This window comes from Poecilia formosa, unplaced genomic scaffold (assembly GCF_000485575.1).
Source record: "Poecilia formosa unplaced genomic scaffold, Poecilia_formosa-5.1.2 Scaffold42, whole genome shotgun sequence".
Classification (NCBI taxonomy): Eukaryota; Metazoa; Chordata; class Actinopteri; order Cyprinodontiformes; family Poeciliidae; genus Poecilia; species Poecilia formosa.
This window is the reverse complement of record NW_006799981.1, coordinates 346,993-367,404: the sequence shown is the minus strand read 5'-3', so window position 1 is coordinate 367,404 and position 20,412 is coordinate 346,993. Positions and strand designations below refer to the sequence as shown.

At 38.3% G+C, this 20,412-nt stretch overlaps 1 protein-coding gene across 3 annotated transcripts in view; it reads right to left on the bottom strand.

Moving 5' to 3' along the window:
• The window catches only part of LOC103137619 (B-cell lymphoma/leukemia 11A-like), a 55,800-nt gene that overhangs the window by 7,802 nt on the left and 27,586 nt on the right, over positions 1-20,412 (bottom strand). The window lies entirely within an intron of this gene.

Genomic DNA, 20,412 nt, shown 5'->3' with positions numbered 1-20,412 from the left:
TTGGCAAAACTGTTTATGTGGCCATGGATACTGGTTGTAAATTTATAATTTGAGTACAAAAAAACAAATTTGTTGAAAGTTTAATATTAAAACCAACAAGCTAATGGCAAAACACTTTTTTTTCTCTTTAGTGATCCTACCAAGAGAAACATTAATTTGAGGACTAGAACACAATTAAAAAAAAAATCAATTCAGTAATTCTACTATAAACCTAAAATCATATATAAGCTAATGTAAACCCAAATTTAATTTCTCCTTAAAATTTGAATATTACTATCATTTTACTATGCTTTAAATCATGAAATGTTTATTACGAAAATGTCATCCTATTTAAAGTTTGTCCATAGTTGCTTGGTAAGGATTTGGTCAGAGCAAATCAGGTAAGATGCTTTGGACGTTATCTGCTTCATGAGTGGCTTAACCCAGGACTGCAACAGTTATAGCCCAGTCCTGGATACGTCTGCGTGGGGTCACTCTGACGTCCTCACTGAAGCTGCTGTCCATGCTTTTTACATAAATGTCCCTCAGACTCTTGAACAGACTTCGTAGTTCTCTCCAGAAATGATCATCTTTCATTTTGTTCCACTTTTCTCCTTTCATTAAACTTCCATTTATATCTTTGGATACAACAGCTGGCTTCTTCAGTAATGATCTGTTGTGTTGTGTTGTGCTGTTCTTGCTCAGTTAAATCCCCATGATTTTTCAGGAAATGGAGTTAAGTCATATTTATTGGTCTCATGTAATACAGTGAACCCTCGCTGTAACGAGCTTCACCTTTCGTGGCCTCGCTTAGTGCAGTTTTTTTACAGCGTATGAACGCATATTGTGTTCTGATTGGCTATCAATAAATCCACTCCGTCTCTCATCTCTGTCCAGTGCAGAATGTGTTCGACTTGGCAAATTTACATGTTTGTAAATTTCCTCCATGACAAAACCCAACGAAAATGTTCTGCACCGACAAAGGCACCTGAAGACGTGTCATAAAGGCAGAGGAAGATGCTAACTATCAACAAAAAAAAAAGCTAAACTTCTGGATACATATCAGAAAAAAGAGCAACAACAACTACCAATAACTATGTCCTTTTATTTCTGCTTGGACCTGAAAACAGGTTTTGATCTTTGGTTTCGCTCTATCGTTCTGTATAACAATATCTCTATGCATTCAGTAAATCTTTATAAACTGGGTTTCACTTTTCAAACTTGCCTGAAGTAAATAAAATTTTCAATTGTATTCTAATTTACTGAGTGACCAAAACTGATACAATTCAGGAGATATAAACCATAACTTCACATCGCAGTTTCTGAAACAAATGTTCGACCACGACTGTGCAACCCATGAGCTCGACTCAAAGCCCAGAACTGAATCTGCGCTGACTGAAGCTGTAAGGTTAATGGATGTTGGAGTAGGCGACCGCTCCACTCTGTCTCCCTGTAATATACTCCCATCAGCCACTTCATTAGGCAAACTCTTCACCACTCCAAGGTAGAAAAAAAATGAAGTGAGAACGCAAAAGATGAAGACAGATGGAGTCAAAGAAAGGCAAAGACAGAAATGAGACTGCGGTAATTCCTCTGGATTAAGTTCAATAAAGGTGACAAATACCTCTAACTACTCTAAAGTTTGAGCCTGGCTGAATAGATGGAGATGGCAAAAAAAAAAGGAGGGGTATATAATAGCATCCGGTTCTTTACCTGGGGTAAATGTCAGAGCTTTGGAGGCACTAGTGAGACTCTAGAGAACACACGCAAGCACTGTTTCAGAAATGTCCTAACACTCAATACCTGCCATGCTACAGTGACAAGCACAGGCATTAAGCCCTATTAAGCCAAGGGCATTGCCTGGACACTTATGTGGTGCTAGATGGAGGAGGAAGCCAGTAAGGCAGCCTGGCTCAGGTTTCAGAGCTCCTCTGTGTGTGTGTGGGTGTGTGTGTGCAGCAGGATCCCCTGGCTCCTTCAATCCCACTCTGAAGGAAATGTAGCACTTTGGCTGTCCGAATGGCGGAAATAAAGCTTGTGCACCACACTGAGGACACAGAGTACACACCTCGCAAAATAGATTTATTACGGCCATGCATCTTCACCAAGAAATTATAGCAAAATTATGGATTCATTCAATTATGGATTCAAATTACCTTTCAAATGTGCCGCCTTAGCAGTAGCAACAATAAAGTTAACAGAGCTAATAGAATTACACTATAAATAGTCAGTAAAATAAAAGTAGGCTCTTAAAGTGTAATGTATATTTTGTTTTACTTGTTCAATTAGTGCCTCCACATGTCCCTGTAAATCCAGAAGTATCCTGTTTAGATATTTTATATGACAACACATTTACATTGTTTTTTTGTTTTTTTTCCCCCTTTTAAATGAATTTACCTTGGAACGTCAGCCTGAATAACTGTCTGTTCCTCAGCCAGTCATTCTGTTCTATAAATTAGCTGGATTGCCACCATTATTCCTCTCCAACCAGCTGGGATTCAGAAACCAATGCCAGGTCTTGGCTACCAGATAGGACAGTCCTGCAACTATCACACTGGCCTTTCCACCATCTCACTTCGGTTTCTTTCTCTGTAGAAATGTTCTTTTCTCTCCTGTGTTTTAATATTCCTGCTTCTTGTCTTGTCTGTAATTGCACCATGCAGTGCAGCAATGCAACATCTCTACCACAGGTTAAGGTGAAAATGTACCTTATTGCAATCTGAAATTTCCATCAAACTCTGGGTTTTCAGGAAAAACAGGTATGAGCCGATTCCCGATATCAAAATATATCAAGATTTTCAAAAGCTATAAATGAAGACTGCTAACTTTTTCCGTTGAATGTTCCTTGCAAAGTCCTAAAACAAAAATAAAAAGAACCTGCAACCAGGGTGTTCAGCTAGATGTACAGTAAAGAAGTGCTGCCCTTCCCCCACTTGTGGCTGTGCACTTTCATTCAGTTACAGTTTCTCAACTGGTTGTGTATACTGTAAATATTGTTCATCAGACAGGCCTCGTGTGAAAACTAAACAGGTGCCACTCATCACTCTTATTAAGCCAACACTGTTCTATAACTATATAGAAAAATGTTCTATATAGTTTAAAGTAATAACAAATTTAGTGGGTGTTTTTCTGCATTTTTAATTACGTCTCTCCTTCAAAATCAAAATAAATGTTAGAGATAACTGTTCCGTAACTTGAAATAATTAATGTTTATTTTTAAAAAGCTATTAGATTATGTTGTGAATTATTTACCAAGTTTTTATACCATGAAAACGAAACAAACAAAAGACTAGTCGTAAAGCAGGAGAAATTGATTTCTTGTAGATACACTGCAGACAAAAAGTTTGGAACCAGTTCCAGCACAGGCCAGACATTCCTGTTTCGGTTCAGAGTTTTATGGGATTTTTTTGGAGCTACCGCACGTTTCCTTGTATTGGCATGACTATTGTCGTCAGTTTGCCCTTAGGCATACATTCATGCTACCAGACCATTTCTGAATGAACAAGTCACTGATGGAAAAGAAAGGCTTAGCTGGGATTTGTACAGTCACAGCTTGAGTACAAAAGCAGAAAATAACTCAAGGTTATTTTGTCTGAAATTATTCTTATTAAGATAATCATGTTTGTTTTGATGGATTCTGATCAGGAGTATCGTTAGGATTTTATTTAGCTCACATCTTAATGTGAAATGAAAACATTTCACTCAAAGAAACACTTATCATTGCTGACAACTTCCTCTTTGTAATATTTATTTAAATGTATGTCGTATTCTTTAGTACTGAATAAAACAAAATGACTGACAATTATTATAGCTAATGAAACAAACACTAAAATAACATGTTTTAATTCATCTGCTCCTATTAAAAAACAAATCAAATGCTAGTACATGTATTTATCATACAAAAAGTGGAGAGTTAAAAAGAGTGTGCGACTGTAAAAATATGTTGTATAACCTACATTTCAAACAGTAAATGAATGAAATAAACAAATAAATTTAAAAAATAAATCTGCATGCCTCTCCTAAATGCCTTAACAATATACTTCTCTAAGAGATCTACTGTATTGCTTTGCAAAAGAAAACTGTTTTGTGTAATAAAATCTTGGCCAAAAGTTTATAGTTACAAACATTCAGCATTACTTTATATCTTAACGCAGCATTCCTGAGTCCTCCTGCCATCATGAACCAATAAAGTGCAATGTTATTGCTCTCTATAAAGCACACGACTGTGTCGTGAGAACAGTTTCATCCTGACTCAAGATATTTATTATTTCTCCTGGCTTTATCAATCAAACGAATGCATCTTTGTAGAAAATCACTTGAAATCAAAATAAAATCTAAAAAAAATAGCTATTATAAAATCTGGGACGAAAACTTGACTCTCTGCAGTGATAAAAGAGAGTGCAGAGTTAAACCTCCCACTATGAAAAGTTGTTTTGCAGTCCAGAGGAAATTGATCAGCACAGTCCTCCTCATTCAATTATTTTCCCTTTATGTTCAAGCGTTCCTCCTAACTGGACAGCAAACAATTGGAATGCAAACAGTGGCAGCTGGTGTGCTGTCCGCTCGCCGAGGAGAGCGACGCCATCAAATAACAACACGAGAGAAATTGCTAAAAAAGAAAAATAAAAGCCACCAGTGCTCCGCTTGGAGGGAAATCAGCCTCTATTACTGGCTAGATCAAAGCAACTTCCTCAAACACAGCCATTTTAGGAAAGAATACCACAGTGTTGGTGCAAAGAATACTAGAAACCGGTAGACAATAACGACCAAACAACACTGAATATGACTGAGGAGAAAAGTCTGAATTCCTCGGTTTGCAGCCAGAAGAATTGTGCTTCTTTGAGGACTGAAGTGGCTTCTGTTCAGCTGCTTTTGCTTGAGCTGCACCACCATGAACCTGATCTCGCCGAAATGACATTTGGCTTAAGTCTGTATCAAAATAATGACACACATATGGTCTGAATTTGACCACATCATACTGCAATTGGGCATTTTGTTCTGGGTTCTACTGGAGATTAAATTTGTAATAAATTAGGGTTATATTTATACATTAATTGAATTGAGTCAGTTCATGTACTTCTTTTAAAAATGCCGTAAAATGTTTCAGAACTTTTTTCTGTGTCTTATCAGACATCATCTTAAACTTTCTGTTTAGCGTGTGCCTCTGCTGCTATAGTCCATCTGAGAATGATGCCTCTACACAGATAAGGTGTTTAAATGCCAGAGTGATATGTTTATCTCTTTTTTGTTGAATAGTTGCAGGAATGATTCCACAACAACAGCAAGGAACGTATATAAGCCTCAAACCTTAAACCAGAAGTATAAAAATGAAGACATGATTTAAACCAGGATACATCTGTGTAATCAAAAAGAATTATGAAAACTGTCAAGCACATCTTGATGTAGTTTCAAAAAAAAAAAAACACAAGACCACTATTTTGTTTCTGCGATCGAACGAAAAGAAATAAAATGTATTTTTATCTTCAAAAGAACGCGGTTCAGTCAGTGGTGGATTTGTCAGATTTATAGACTTTTAATCAACGGAACATCAACAATACTGTCACCACAGAAAACCCCCAAGCTGAACTTAAATCGGCTTCAAAAAACTTTTGAAAAATGAGTGTCCAGGAAGAAAAGAACTTTGAGCGCATTTGGATTACCAAAGACAACAATGAATTATCGACCCGCTCTCTGATTACATGCTGTGTTCGAGCGCAGAGGTGTGTTTGGACGTGTGTGTCTGCGTGGTGCTGCTAAACAGCCATGCAGTCCAGGCTGATGAGCAAGAATATCAATACAGTCTGTCTCTGCATGTGTGTGTGTGTGATATATCAATACCTTCTGTGTCTGTGTTTTGAACCCCTGCTGCGTTACAGACTGTGCTATTTGCAACTCTCTTACCAATCTACTTATGAGTGTGTGTGCGTCTGTTGGCCAAAAAAATAATGTGACGATCTCTTCTTGTTCCATTTCTTTGTAGCTCTCATAAACACACAACCTCTCTCACACAAACAGTTGCGTCTTTTTTTTAAAGTTTGTCCAAATGAAACAACTCAGCCCCTTAAACTATGCCTATAAACGTAATCAAATAGTGTAGTGTGTGTGTGTGTGTGTGTGTGTGTGGGGGTGTGTGTGTGTGTGTGTGTGTGTGTGTGTGTGCGTGTGTGTGTGTGTGTGTGTGTGTGTGTGTGTGTGTGTGTGTGTGAACATACATGTGTGTTCATTTGGGGGACTATGAGCAGGGACAGCATTCACTTAACCCCAAACCGCCATGGTGAAATTACAGTGTGTCCAAATTACAGCACTTATGTGAACATAGAAAGAGGGAGAGTAGACTTGGTCCTGACATGCATACACACACACACACACACACACCCACACACACACAATGCATGTGAGCCTGTTGACTCAGCACGAGAACTGGCATTAAACCACAAATCGACAAACTTTATTTCAGCTCATTTTTATTGCGAATTATTGATTTTAATCACTGTTGAAGCAAGTTGTTTTGTTGTAACTACTCCTGCAACACTCACAAAGACATCTGTTCATCACACTGTGTGTCTGATTCAACTAGAGCTAGTTCACTAGATCTGTGCATTAAAACTCCTTCAGCCCATCCTGATCATCATTGCAACAGCAGAGGTGTTTTATTGGGAATCTAATGGTATTTTGCAATTAATGAGGAAGTTATTATTGTGGCCCCTAAATATGCTTTCAGGACTGTTTGATGAGTTCTTTCAAAGGAAGCATTTTGGGTGCCTGAAATGATAAACAAGCATCAGCTACAAGCAGACATCACTTTAATTAGAAATAAGTTCAGTTTTATAATGCAATAAGTTCTGCTTTGAGATCTTATCACATATATAAGATGGAAATGATAAGCTTTGACTTATCATTGAAAACTTCATAGTTGTTCCACCAACTGTTAATTTCTGAACTCTTCCTGAGTTAAAACATTACTATTGTTGTTTCTAAATGAATATAACTTGTTTTCTTTGCATTATTTGAGGTCTGACAGCACTGCATCTTTTTTGTTATTTTGACCATTTCTCATTTTCTGCAAATAAACACAAAATGTTTGCTTGGAATTTCAGAGACATGTTGTCAGTAGTTCATAGAATAAAAGAACAATGTTCATTTCACTCAAACATAAACCTATAAAAAGTAAAATCAGAGAAACTGATCATTTTAAGTGGTCTCTTAATTTTCTCCAGAGCTGTAAATATGGAAACATCAAACATGGATGAGAACATTGAACGCTGTTTAAAGATTCTTAAGTATATAATTTGGAATCTGTAAAACCTTTATTGGGGAAAACACATACAAAACATTTACACTGTTGAAGGTTTCCATCTTCCTGATATTATCCACCTTTTGTACATAGATTTTTATTTCTTCTACTTATGGACTAGTTTCAATTAATAATCTGGAGAAATAGGGGACCAAAGCTCAACATACCAACACACACGCGTGTCTAATGGCAATTTAAGGTCTTAATTTTGAATTGTTTTGGTATATTCTAAAAGACTGCAGTTCCTGCTACAAATGCACAGGGAGAACAGGAAACTCCAAATAAAAAGCCATCCTGCAGTCAGACAGAACTGCTAAATCAGGTTAGTGACGCATCAGATTTGAGAGCCATCTGTTTTGAGCACTGAGTCATTGCGAGTTCAGAAGTCTGACTTGCGACGATAGAAAGCTCTCCAGCTCATCACTCCACAAGAGCATACCATCAATGTCAATTCAGCCAGACATCAAACAGAGATGTATGAGTGTGTGCTTTTAATAAAACATATGGCTTCTAAAGGTTTCCAACTTTCACTTCATGAACAAGTTTGCCAATATTACGGAGAGCAAGGCAGGCGTCTCGGGCTTTACAACTGCAAATATCAGCTATAAAACACACAAAACCACAAAGTTTAAAATAATTTTAAAAAAACAGATCATTCTGTAAAACCAAAAAACTAGCAGAGGGAGTGCTTTCTTTTTATCTCGACAGTATTGTGTTTTTGTGAAAACAAAATTAATGAGAAAAATAATCTAGGAGCTTCGTGTTAAAGCCACTGAAAGTGTGATGACTTCCTCTGTTTGCCGTATTATTACGTTTCAGTTCATTTTCTAAAACCTCTCTCTCTCGCTGTAGTTTAATGTGGAGGTGACCTAACACCAAAATATTTCACTATTAATATATTTTAGTAACAATAAGTGGAGACCTCCTGCATCCTCCATCTGTTTCAACACGAAGTATGAAATATCAGTGATTGGCATTGAAAAACATCACTGGAATCACTCAAAAGTATGTTGCAGCATTGATTTATATTAAAATATTATTTTCTAATTTATTAGGTAGTGTTTAAATATATTTTATCTAACTTTTTTTAACATTCATGCCTGCCCTCACCAAAGTGGCTACATCTGACAGAGGTAACAGTGTTGAACCTAACAGAAGGCAAAGGGTTAACAACAGCATAGTAAGTTTTGCATCCAAGCAAATGTCCCCAACTAATAAAAAAGGCATCAAAGCACAAGCTGTGTGATTTACTGATGGATTACAGGGTTTACAATAACATTTTAATACTTTTAATTGTCCTGCACTTAGTAAATTCAGGTGTAACAGCAGCATTACGGTATGTAAGGTCACACAAAAGATCAAAAAATGTTAAATTATATATACAATAATTTAATAACAGGACTAATAATAATAATAATTAATACTGAGGAATCTCATACCTTCATGCAGTAAATTCACTTAGTGACACATTTTTGTGATTAATAAACTGAAAATCTTATGTTTCTTTCAGTTTTGACTAAAATTACATTATTTGTATGTTTTCTGATAATGATCACATGACAAAGGTGGACAAATATTTAAAATAAAATCATTTCTTCTCAGCAAAGAAATGTTACAGACGTTTAAAGGTGGTTGATCATCACAAACATATTTATTACAGTTTCATTTGTACTACCTAACCATGACCTTTGACCTAAGCATTACCACTACATGCCTAACCGTAACCTAAACTCAAATTCACACCTTTGTGCTAAATCTAACTCCTAACACTAAAGCAGTACTTTGACTCATGGGGCCCGAGCTTTGGGTCCCGTAAGGAGCAGAGGGTCCTTGTAGCGTGGTACTTATTGGAAAAATGGGCCTTAAAAGGTGAGAAATGCTAAAACACACACACACACACACACACACACACACACACACACACACACACACACACGTTTCCACCCCTAGCAGTGTGGTATTGAGTGATTTAGGGAACTGCAACAGCTGCCAAGCAGGACAATTCAGTCATCAGTGTTTGTGTGCGAATGTACGAGTCTCGCCGTGTCCACAGTGGGAGATCACTCTGAGCCAAGCAAACACCTCAGCTGGCCGGAGGCCCACACACACACACACGCACACGCATCCACACACACATACAACATAAACACAAGGCTTTGCTTCCTCTCTTCAGCTAATCCCCGCCCCACCCAGTCGGTTCCCTCCGTCTGTTCGTCCACACTGGGTACAGGTGGCTTGTCCTCACTCTGACTCTCGATTTCTCCTCGATCACCACATCCCTCCTTCTCTCAGTCTTTATTGTCAGCGCTTATCTCTTTCACTTTTTTGTCTTTACTTCAACAAAGATGAAAAAAGGAGCTTTCAACAGAGGGTAGATGGAGACGGTCCGGATAACAACCTGGGAGGGGTGTGAGAAAACGAACAGCCCAACGAAGGCCTGAATCACTAGAGCCCCAAACCCAGCCGCCCACACACGCGCTCCTTTACGGCAACATGCGAACAAGCTGCGACTCGACCGAAGAAGCTGCGCCGTTGCCAAAAACCCCTTTATCTCGCCTGTTTTCCTGCCTTCATCTTCCCGCTGCTCTGGTCCTTCCCTCCTGAGCTCCCAGAGGAGAGCAGCGCTCAGCATTATCTCTTTAATTGTACTCATCCGACAAGGCCAATCAATAGAGGACATATTTAATACAAGTTTATGACTATAAGCAATCAGCAACAGCAATAGCTTTTGCCTGTGGTGAAAGGAAAAAAAAAAAAACGAAGGGAAAGGAAGTATAAGCCATCCTGCTTTTAACACGAACAGCCTCCCACAATCTCCCAGTCAGACCTTGGAGAGAAACGCTATAAAATGCAACGAGAACACAGGAATTCAAGACTCCTCTCTCTCTCTCTCTGGTAAGAGAAGGCTTTAACTTCAAGGGGGTCTCGGGTGGATTTCGGCGGCTCTTTAAAGCGTTCGATTTTAGCACACAGTCCACAAGAGGATTGCAGGATGGACTACGGCACTGAAGCAACGTTTGGCAGACATAATAAATAATTATATCAAGTAGTTATTTTCAGATTTGAGTGTGATAAGTCGCTCACAGAACGAGGGAAAGAGGAGAAATAGATGCTCACTGTGCCAATAGCATAGCAGCGTGACATACTTTATACTTTATGTGTTCTCTGTTGAATCGTTAGTATTTTGAAGAAAAAGCCAAACTTTGTAATTTTCCACTAATGAACCTATTGCCAACCATAGTGAACATTTGTAAAAAGCACTAACGGAAATTATTCTTTTATTTTAAGAACACCTTGTATTTTAGAAAAATTATTAAATTCATATGCACAGTGGGGGGAAATACCATGTTAGAAAATAACAGTTTTTACAAATCACCACCTTTTAAATAACCTCTATAAAATAAATATTGCTGAGATATTTTGTTTACAAGTTTTCCTGATCATCTAATTAGTAATCCATGAATTTAAGTTTCTCTGGGATATAAATCTGTTGGACCAGTCCTAATATTTATTTACCTGCATGGACAATCACAACAATGTAAGTGAAAGGAAAACATCTCCAAATTCACTTTCACAGACCTGCAGCAAAGAGAAACTCCTGGAGTCTCCAAGTCTCCGTAACAAATAATAGACCCTATTTATGCTAACTTGTAATTTGGGAGAGGTGAGACTAAAATCAAACACTTCCCTTATATTTTGCACAATTTCATTAATACTCTGTTGGAAACCTTAGCATGCCCATGTTTAAATATGGTGCAGGATCTTTACAGCTGTAGGCCTGTCATTGATTATAATTAGAAGTCTTTAAAAACTGTAATGAAGGAGCAAAAGTAAAGCATAAATTTAAAGATGCAATTGGAAGAGTTGGCTGGAAAAAAAAGACGTTTTTTTACACAACATATGTGCCAGTAAATTTGTCCAGCACTGCATAAAGGTTCATTTTACTCCTGTTTTTGTTTGCTTACATTTTCCCCACTGATCTGCGTCTTACAGAATCAAAAAGCTACAGGACAAAGTCCCCTTCTTCACCCTTTCACGGCCTTGTCTGCTTAACAAAAAGTGTGGGCTTGATTCATTAGAGCTGCAGTCACTACACCCTGAGAGTTTTATCGATCACCCCCCCGATGCTTTCTGCAGGCTGGAGGGAGGAAAAAAAACGAGCTGAGGAATGAGACACTCAGAAAAACAGAGGAAAGGTGGAGGAAAAAAATAAGTCAGAGAGGCAGGCTGAATATATGGTGGAGTTAATGCAAAGCGAGCAGCTGTTTACCTGCCTCTTTAAATTCATTCGAGTGTGAAAGATGAAGAAAAGACCCCCGATTTGTTAGAGGAGGAGACCCACAGCACCTCTGATACCCGACAGAAATATCCCAGTAGTTTAAGCTATTTTTGTTCTAACTCAAAACACGGTGTGCTTCAAATTCTGAAGAACGGGATGGAAATTTGGTACTTTTATTTTTTTTGTATCTTTTTGAAGAAACATGTGTTAAAGATTATGACTGTCAAGAGTTTCTTCTTATCCTGTGATAAAATACAGTTTTCCTGAACTAAAGCCCCAGGAAGAAAATTTATACAAGATAGGCTTATTGAGATTTACAATCTCATTTCAAGAGGAACCCATCGACACAATCAGACAACGAACAACTGATAAAATAAAACCTGCAAGAAGAGAAGGAACGAAAGCGCTAAAGGGAGCAGATGTCCATTACACATCTGTGCCAAAAAGGAAAGTGTTCCTTCCACTTTTACATTACCTGTACAGAGTACATAAAATGTACTTACACTGTATTTTCATCGACTGCTTCTATTTACTCTGTTTTCACACCTGCTTCAACCATTGGAAAAGAAAAAAAATGAAAGATTACACAACTCTTATTGCTTTTGGTTATTTTTCACCCTTTTTGTTGTTGTATTTAAAAAAAGTTGGTTGTCTTTTTTCTTGTCCTTCTTGCTTTTTTCAAAACAGAGAAAAAGGCAGGAACATAACTTTCCTAAAATCACACCGCTATTCAGAAAAACCGACCAGCATCATGTTGGGTTAGTTAGCCAAAGATCTGTGTCCTCGCCATCTGAAGCTAGTTCTGGCTCTGCCTCAGGGTCTCCTTCCCTGTTTAACATTCCCGTAAAATCTGTGGACGTCTTTGCCAAAGACAGACCAGTAAACTGAGAACTTTGCTTTTTTGGGTTAGCTCTTACTTCACCAGACATTTACCAGATATTCATCAACTGGGCCAAAATCCATCTAACTCTCCCTCTGCTCTACGCAATTATCACTCATTAACTGGAGACATTTGGTTCTACACTGCAAAAACACAAAATCTATTTTTAGTTTTAATACACTAGAAATAAGACAAAACTAACTTAAAAGTAACTTTTTAGCTAGATGTAGAGGCTTATTTTTAGTAAATTACTGTTCCATTGGCAGATTATTTCATTTATCACAACACATTTTTCTCATTAGTAAGTTAACTTATCAGTCAATGAAACTAGTTATTTTTCATCAATATTAAGGAATTATTTACTTAAATCAAGTCTCTATCTTGCTGAAAAGTTAATTGTAAATTAATTTTGACTCATTCCAAAATGTAATACGATATTTGCATTAGAAAATAGACCAAAAATACTTGCTAAGATTTTGTGTTTTTGCAGTTTAGTAACATAAAATGTTATTTAATCTAAAAATAAAAAATGTGATTTGTAGAGCTTCATGCACCTTTAAGCAATTTGTCTCTGTTTGTTGTAACAGCAGAGATTAAAAAGAGCAAAGGGATATTTTATCTAAAAATTGTGTTTACCAAAACAAATAAGTAAGACCATAAATCTTCCTTATTTCTGGTACCCTGTCTCCACATGAAACCTTGTAAAATATAGCATCAGTGAGCCTGTGAGCGGTCAGCGCCCGCCTGAGCATATGGTCCAGACAACGCCTGTGAATGATAAAAGGCCTCGCGTTTGTGTGTGAAGTGGTTTTCATTTCTGCATACACAAACACACTGTGATACAAGCTTGGGGCCTGGCCAACAGCAGGAGACAAAAAAGCCAGTAAATAATTGAGAAGTGTGAAAAGCAATGAAAGGGGAGGGGATTAGGGGAAAGGGGAAGATGGGCGGGGCTACAACTCGCCCGGATCTTCGCTGGGTTTTCTCATTCACAAACATCTGAACAAGTGTGTTTCTGCTGATCTTGTCTGTCAGAGTGATAGTAGTGAATCATGTCTTCCTTGTGTCTGAGAATCGACAGCTCATACATGCTTTTTTCATGTGTGTGTGAGAGAGAGAGCTAGTTTTCATGTGTGTGAATCAGGGAGCCCAAAGACGCTCCATTAGTGATTTGGTAAGTGGTGTGGGGGGTCTGGCATTCCCATCAGGCTCAGTATGGCCTAAGTGCTGCACCTCACAGACTCCCAAACCCAAACCAAACCTCAGCCTGGATGCAACCCAAACCCCCACCCCGCCCTCTTTCCCTCTCTCCACCAACTCTTATCCCACCTAGGACGACCTAAATGTGCCTCACAATCCAACACACACGCCCACACACACACACACACTCATGGTCCACTAATGACCAAACCCAAACAGCTCCCAAACAACTCTGAAAAGCTATTAAGAGAGGGCATTTTGATGGGGGAAGTGATTTTTTTTATATGCCATTAAAAGCCATGGATAAAATGGGCATTCGCGTAAATACAGCCACAGGTCGGAAGGGGGATAGCCAAACAGCGATAATTGACAAACCATACTTTCCCCAGAGGTAAACCTTGAGGAGTGTCCACACTTTGCTCTCCGTTCAGTCCATCTTATGGGTTCTTTGGTCTCCTATGACTTTGTATAATATTTGTAAACTTTTTAGAATTTTTTTTTCACAATCATCTTGCTGAGAATTGCAAAAATATTTACAAAAAAATGTCAAACTAAAAACACGAGTTCCTGCAGCTTTATTGATATTTCATGAGATAAAAAAGCACAAAATAGATTAAAACTAAGACGTGGAATATATTGCATATTTTTCTAAGTTTGCTTACAAATATCAATATTGTTTCCTTGAGTCAGTTCTTCGTAGAGCTGCCTTTCGCTGCAATCAAAGCTGGAATCTTTTGGGCTCAGTATATTTGGGTTACATCTAGAGAATTAAATTTATTCTCCATAATTGTATTTGGTGATATGCTGGGGTTGCTGTGCTGCTGGAAGTAGAACCATCACTTTGGTCTCTAGTCTCAGGGTCCAAGGTTTACACCAAGAGGGCAAAAATGGTCAATTTGTAAGTGTTTGCCAGCCACAAACATTCAAATATTTCATTTAGATTGCAAAATTTGTTCTATACTGATTTTTTTCTTTTTGCCAGCTTTATGAGAAGATAGAGAAAATGTTTCATATTTGCATTTTTGTGGCTCGTTTAAAATAATTTGTTGAATAAAAGGCAAATATCTAGTTGTATCAAACTTTTTGTCTATTAATTTTTAAGTTAAGTGCTGACTGGTCAAATTTGTACCATTCTTGCAGGGACCAAAATGGGCCAAGTGATCCATTTAGACACCCCTCCTATTAAAGGTTTCTTCCCATCAAACTCAATCTATTCAGGGTGATATCCAGAGTCGGTTTACCTCCACACATGTAGGGAAAAAAGTTCCATTTTGTTCTCGTCCAAATTGAGCACCCAATTAACTAAATTACACAAATCTGAAATATATTAATTAGGTCAGATTTTTTTAAAAAACAACAACTTTGCTTTGAGAATTATATCAAGGAAATTTACTGCATTTAACTTTATCCTGATTTGACACATTCCCTAAAACTAATAACAAAGTTCCCCCCCCAAAGCTAATCGAGTCCTAATAAACTGTGTTTCTGTACAAGTTCAGATAAGAATCTTGAAGTCCAGAGGAGATAGCGATCTGATGCAGAAGCTTCTGTAGAAGAAAAGTTCTGCCTTCAGCGTAAACAGGGAAAATTCCTGAAAAATGTCAAGCACTGGGAAACTCATCAGCTCAGGTCAGAACACGATTTAGATCTGCATGCTAAGTGACGCCGCTTTTTCCTAGGAGGAAATAACCGCCGTACCTGTTTATTACTACAACCCTGCCCTCTCTTTGTCTTTTTCTTTTTTCCACTTCCTTTTTTGTCTTATTGTTGTTTTTTTTTTTATTACTGTTGTCCCCCACCTCCCCCCTCTGGAACAGAGGAGGGAGGGAAAGACGAAACATAAACATCAGTCATCATGGAGGAAAAACACCTACATGCACACACACGCAGTGGCCTGCCTCGGTCTTATTCAGCTTTACAAGCCCGTCATTCAGCACTTCAGCTGGATTTCCAGAGCCTCGTGATGAAACAAAGAGAAAGAGAACGAGCAAAAAAAAAAAAAAAATTCAGGTACCCTCGGGGCTCGACACACAACACACACACACACACACACACACCTCACATTTACTGCAGGGTATCTTTCTCCTCCTCATTAGCTTTTAATAACCCACAAGGCCATCATTTTCATAACAGCTGTTAGGCAATCTTTAGAAAAACACTTCCTGGTGAGAAGGTCAGTCTGCCATTAGAAAAACCTGCCGCCGTCTCCTGCTTCCAAAGCCGCTGGAACGTGGGAGAGACGGACCACACATATGGAGGAAAGAAGAGCCACCAGTAGCAGTTTGGGACCAGGTCGCTGCAGCACTGAGGCGAGATTTACAGCAACTTACAAAAAAAGTATTCATAATCCTTGAACTTTTACACATTGCCACGTTATGACCACAAACCCCAACGTGTTTTATTGGGATTTTTACATAGTAGACATACATAAAGTGGCATGTAACCGTGAAGTAAAAGGAAATAATACATGGTTTTCAGTTGTTTTTACAAATAAAAATCTGAAAAGTGTGGTGTGCATTTTCTAATCAGCCTCATTTCTGCTTTAATTGCCTCCAGAAGTCCCCTATTGGCAGCAGAGTTCCCTTCTTTGTAGTTTATTCTGTCTACCAAGACATGAACTTCGACCTAAAGTCAGTGGCGACCTCAAAGGTGGGTCAGGGAGGCCGATGCCCCTTCTCAAAAAAATGCAGCACACCTTATATGTGTCCAAACAGGACACATATATCTTCATCATTAATCTTAGTGGCAGCATCATGCTCTGGGGATGCTTTTCCTCAGCAGGAAGGGAAGGTGAGCTGATTGGAAAAGAGATTAATAAAAAAAGAAAAGAAAAACAGAAACGAAAATATTATAGGTGCTCCAAAGGACTCTAAGCTGGAACAGATGTTCACTTTCCAGCAGGGTAACACAAAATCTAGTCAAAGTTCAAACCATAATCACACTGAGAATCTGTGCCAACACTTGAGAGATGATCTCCATCCAGGCTGACTGAGCTTGAGCTCTTTGGCAAAGAATAGTGAATAAAGATTTTCTATCTCAAGGGGAAGGGAAATCACATTTCCTTTTCACTTCACAACTGTACTCTACTTCCTGCTGGTCCATCACATATAATTCCAGTAGCATACTTTCCCAAAAGTATATCATTCATCATCTTTCATCCAGAGTTTTATGTACTGGTCACAAAACAAGTGGAATAAACAAGCAAGATGTGTAAAACTGTGAAGTCGTTCCTTCTTAAGTAAATTTGGCAAACAGCCTAAACTTAGGTGTTTATCTTCTAACAGAAACAAGCTCCCATAAGCTTATTTACTGCATCAGTACCACAATCATCTGATGTTAAATGACTCTGTGCCAAAAACACAACAACTACAACCTTTAAAGATTTATCAGCAGTTAGCGATTTACTGCCTCTAATGTCTGCACCTCTACGCATATCAGTTTATTACAGCAAGATTCAAACAGTCCTGCTTCAGTTTCTTCTGAAAGTTTGTTTTATTTCCTTATAATTGATTCAAAGTGTTTCTGTTCTAGCTACAAATGTAAAACATGCCAGTTATTTCTAAGAAAACTCTCTGTATTGATTTATTTAGATTGCTTTCACAAAGACATTGTTTGCAGAAAGAGATGCTCTCTGTGGACTGTTATCGTTTAATGTCTCAAATGGAAATCTTTTTCTGCTCAGTCTGAGATTCGAGACAAAATAAATCAAGTCTGTGCCTGCTTTTTCTTTCTATTTTTTTAAATTATTTTATGGAAACCGCATCCCAGAGACCATACAGCAGTCTGTCAAGTATTCAAATGAAAATTTCCTAACCACAAGCTACATTTTTACAACAGGGCAGCTGCTCCCTGACCCTGTAAAATCCTGCACAACTTCTGTTTAAAAGCCTTCCACAATCACCAGACCTGCTACCTGTGAGTTATACTTCCTCATCCCTCTCGGTCTGCAGCCCCCATATTCTCTGTCTCCCCCTCTCTCTCTCTCTCTCCAAGCAGTTGAGAGTTGTAAATCAAGTAGAAGCACAGCTCTACATATGAGCATGTGTGTGCGTTTACTGTACGCTGCTGCCAAAAAATGTGTCCTAACCGCCCCTTTTTCACCTCCCTATACGTCTGCCTATAGGAGGCGGAAGAGCCAGAGGGGACGGAGGCGTTGCGTGTGCGCGTGAGTGTGGGTGGGATTAAGTTCGGTGCTATCTGTCAGGGTCATGTGGGTTGAAGGAGCACATCCTGGACACTTATCTCAAGTGGTGCAGGGGAGACAGTGAGCGCGCTTTCTGCAGGTTTTTTAAAAGAAAGAGAGAAAGAAAAAGAAATATTTAACTGTCACAAACCTGCCTGAAGAATGTTGAAGATAAGATGTTTAAACTTAATTCAGCTTTAAAGTGGCACAACTGTCAAAAATACTAACAATAATGCTGTTCTACATCAGATCAGTGTAATTGTGGCAGCATTTACAAAGCTACTCTTAAGAAACAAATGTCATGTTTTCTGTCACTAAAGCCTAACAAGACACAAGACTTCCTTGCCTTATTTTTAAGTTGAATCCAAAAGTAAACCAAATCCTTAAAAAAATATATTTTGTATCTATATTGCTTAAAGGCCAGGGGAAATCTAACTACACTGTTAGTTTGACGCCTTCATATGATGCTTTATGAAGGCAGGAGGTTGGTCTTTCAGGTTCCCTTCAGGTTATTATTGAGAGTGAAATTCTGACTGAGAAGTTTGGATCTAGACTTTGTTCATTTCCCAGACAAATCAAACAGATGAATAGATTTCAACTCTCAATATTTGTAGAAGTTTTAATCAAAATAAAAGCTACTTTTCAATCTCCTCAAGCAAAACCAATGGATACAACCGTAACTCTGTTCCACAAGGTGAAATACAATGAAAAATAAACTCATAAGAACTGGTTTTGATTACAGGTCTGAAAGAAAATTATAAAGAGATCAAATTGAAACATGAAACAAGTTGCATTAAATCAATGGTAACAAAATAAATATTAAAAGAGAAGATGTAATGATGCGCTGTTTGGTGTGATGGTTTACCTGAAAGCAGAGCCAAAGTTATGCTCTTCCAAAGGCCACAAATGCAAATAAGTTTAGTAGTGTCATAATAATGGTGTTATTAACCACTACTTACATATATTATAGTAAGACTGTGAGCAACACCCTGACTGTGTTTATGTGAAACAGAATAACACACATTCTGAAGCTAAGTGTGTTGTTCTGTGTTGGTAATTAGTGCGGCTTTTATCACTGACGGGCGGCTCCCAACACTATCACTGGTCATCTTTCAAATGTCACACTGTCGCAGTAGCATTAGCGGAGCGAGGAAGAGGGCTGTTGGCGTTTCTCCTCCGTGAGAAGCAAGTGAACAGTTTGCTTTTAACCCGACATTTGCTCAAAGTAGATGAGCTGAAGACGTAGATCCATTTCTTTTATTTTTTTCTGTTTTGTGCAGAAAATGTCGTGAGAAATGGAGAGTGTGTGCGGGAGGGGAAAAAGTGTCAAAAGCATGCCATATTTAGGCCAGACTGACACACTGCAAAGACACGGGCTAACTGTTGCTTTTCACACGTCGCACCGTCTCTTCTTACCATCTGCCCTCCCTCTTTGTCTCAGTGTGTGTGTATATATATATATGTTGCTTCCTTCGCCTCTGCCGTTCCTCTCTGAACTGTTGTTCTCCACCTGGCTGATACCATCTTGCCTCTTACACTCTCTCCACCTCCTTTCTTCCACTTCCCTCCATTAGGAGTGCCTGAAGGTCTCAACGAGACAGCAGGAATATTTTGGAAGGAGGAAAAAATAAAAAAATAAAAAAAATAAAAAAGGCTGATGGCCATCATGGTCCTGTAAATGCAGTTTCTGGCCCTAAAATGTCTCCTATTTGAATCTGCTCTCCATAGAAATGGTGTAATATCAGGAGTGAAAGGCAGTGACTAAGTGGCACTATGTGTCAGAGGGCTTGTGGCCACAATAAAAATAGAAAACATGGAGAATATTTCTCATGGTCTGCTGGTATATTTAAACCAGACAACCAGAACATAAAGTACAAAACCGATATGACTCACAAATGCAGAGGAGATTACAGACACACACATATGCAGAGACACAAATAGACTTCTTCACATACAAATCAAGCACACATCAATCCCACTGCAGACAGGCATGTTTCGCCTCAACGGCCATTCACGTTTCTCACTACCTGTTTCTGGCCATCCTGGAGCCAGATGTGTGCGCATGGGTGCGAGAGAAGCACGAAAGAGGAAGTGACCAGTGTGCATGGTGGGGCTCGGCAAGCCAGGTGTGGGCAGTCAGGCCTATCAATGATTTAAACATCGTTTCTATATGAAATGTAAAAATAGGAAATAAGACTGTAGGACTTACAAAAGTTTAATCTGTGCTAATTTAACAAAAGAATTAATTCTTAAAAAGTCCCACAATCTCTAAATCTTTGGCATTTAGCTTAATGTCAGACTAAATGACCCTGAGTGAAAGATTAATATGTAAATATAAATGCGTTAAATACAGCTGAGAGAACACAGAGATCTTGTTGACAAGCATCTATCTATGAAATAAGTAAAAAAAAAATAAAAAAAAATCCCAAGACGATAAAAAAAAATTTAAAACGTCATTTGAACCACAGACTGATAAATGTCAAAAGGCATTCATCCCCCTGCAGACATAATAACTCTTTATGGTTAGGGATTTTCCACCAAACCTTTCCAGTGCTAGAGCCAGCTCTCAACTGTTTCTGTTATAAAGCAGAAAGAAA